The sequence below is a fragment of the Apodemus sylvaticus genome, chromosome 3 (genome assembly GCF_947179515.1).
Source record: "Apodemus sylvaticus chromosome 3, mApoSyl1.1, whole genome shotgun sequence".
Taxonomy (NCBI): domain Eukaryota; kingdom Metazoa; phylum Chordata; class Mammalia; order Rodentia; family Muridae; genus Apodemus; species Apodemus sylvaticus.
Window position 1 is genome coordinate 142776047 of NC_067474.1, and position 2516 is coordinate 142778562.

Here is a 2516-nt window from a genome sequence, read left to right on the forward strand (position 1 = left end):
CCTCATGTCGCTGTCCTTGGCTTGGGTAGTCCTGCAGAGCCAAGTGTTTATTGGAAGAGTAGTCTGTCTGTCTGTGAGAGGCCTGCAGCTTTTTAACCCAGGGAAGAAAGGTTTCACTCCCTCCGACTGCAGTAGCGTCACCTGTAGAGCAGCAACTCCCCATACCAGGAAGCAAGGCCAGTCTCGCTGGCTGTGGACTGTGTCGGCTGAGTCTGCTAGATGGGGAGAAGACTGAGATGCACTTTTTTGCCCTCAAGAGGCAATTCTGCAGTTTTCCTGTCAGAGCCAGGCTTCATACTCACCACTCTGTAGTCCGTGTTTAGGGCAGTCTGTGGAGAAGGGCTTTGTGACCCTGCAGAGTCACAAGTTAGGGAGCAGAGTATTCCTTCTTTTCCAACTGGGGCTGAAACCCAGAGCCTTGTGCATGCTCTGTAGGTGTTCTACCTCTCAGCTGCATCTCAGCTCCAGGAACCAGTCCTTACTGGAGGAAGAGAAGTCTCTGCAAGATGACCAGGCAGTAGCGTAGGTGTTGGCCATGCTCTCAGGTACACACTCCCTGCTGCGAAAGCCAAGCTCAGGTTTAAGAAAGGCTAGGAAATGAGGTGTCCTGTGAAGGCAGAGAGGAGGCTTGCCACCGAAAGCTCCCTTGATCTTACACATTTAGCAGAAGTGAGCTGTTAGTACTAGGAATTTGGGCACTGAAGAATAAGGTCCTTGGGCTGGGTGGGGGAGGGGAGTATAGTTCAGCATAGGAATGCCTGGCTTCTGTGTGTAAGGCCCTGGGTTCCATCCCTGGGACCATAAAATAATAATAGTAATGATAATAAATGTCTTTAGGAATGAAAGCTCATACAAAGAATTGCAGGACAAGTGATCAAAAGACTCCTGAGATTCCAGATCTGGCAGCAACGACTTCCTTTGTGACTGTCAGTCAGTTACTTTCGTATGCCTCCATTTTGCCCAATCCTTAAACCATAATCAGGCAGCGTATTTATCTATCGCCTTAGCACTGGGCCCCGGGGAGAGCTGAAAGCATCTTTGTCTGAGGACCAGCTGCCTTTCTGTTTCTATCCACAGGTTTACCTGCTGCCTTGTACAGTCAAGGCTGGGCGTCCAGACAGCAGCCACTGTGGAAGATCTTACTTCTCAGGCTTCACAGGCCACCTTGTATTTTCTTGCACGCTGGAACAGGAAGTGCTGTTAATGGACTTGGCATCTCAGTAAGAAGGTGTCCTAGAGATGTCCCTGTGTGACTAAAGGAACCCGCTGGGGGAAAAGGCAGACAGTTTGGAGACCCCTGGAATGCAAACGACCCATTCAAGATTTGCAATTCTTCTAAAGCCTCATCAAAAAAGCACTTAACTTGGATAAAGTCAAAGGCAGTCTGTCAGAGTGCGTGGTCTAGAGTCAAACCTGTAGTCTTTATCTGGGTTGAGGTAATGCTGTGGAACTGGGCGGACTACTCCCCCATGTCTGTTTTCTCTCAGTCTGATTCTGGGACCACGGGGTACTGAAAAGAATGCTTTGGTAAAGGCCCATATTTCTAATAAGGAGAAAAGTCAAGAAGACTGGGTAGCTTCTTGATACTGGAACTCAGATCAGTCTCAGAAAAATGTTGACTTATTTGGAATTTCCCTGGTGTCAACAGCCGAGAAGGCTCGTTGGCACCATCTGGAGGAAGAAATGGGTAATGCTCTTCAGCCTCCATTCGCAGAGAGGCTTCCACTGCTGTAGGTATGGAATGTAGCAATAAAGAGGGCACAGGGTTTCTGTCCCCATGGAAAGGAGACAGATGCCACCTACACGAAGAGAGGTTTGTTCTTAGGAGAGCGTAGCAGACAGGGCCGTTTCTGAATGGCAGTATTTTAATTTTCCAGAACTATGACAAAATATCTGAGATTTTACCTGAGAAAGAGGAAGTGGCTGAGGTCCTGTGGCTCCATTGCTATTGGGCCTGCAGTGAGACAGAGCATCATGGTGGGGACGGGGTGGGATTACACAGTGGAAGAAGCTGCTCAGATCATGGCAGCCAGGAACCACAAAGGGATGTGCTCGCAGCATCCCACTGAGGGCATGCATCTGATGGCCTGAGTTCCTCCAACTGGGCCTTCTTTCTTAGTTTCCGCCATCTTCCAACAGCACCATCACAGCTAGGGACCAAGCCTTTGACAGACAGTCCAAGCCCAAATAGTAGGGATTATAAATCCTCTGAATAGAGAAGGAGGGGGGGAGAGGGAGGCCTTGACTGACTAGAGCACAACACCCTCTCTGACTGGAACACTGTGGGTCCAGTCAGAGAGCAGGGCTGTCTAAAAGGCAACAGCTGGGAAGAAGTCAGGAGGAGTAGCGCCCTCCTGTGGCAGAGGGTGTGTGCAGCCAGCTTTCACAGGGCACATCTGGTCCCCTGACATAAAAAGCAGCTTTGGGCTTGGCAGATGAGCGCATTCATGTCCCAAACACACCAGCTTATACTGCAGAGGCCAGCAAGCTGGGAACATCATGTCTTCCTCGAAGCC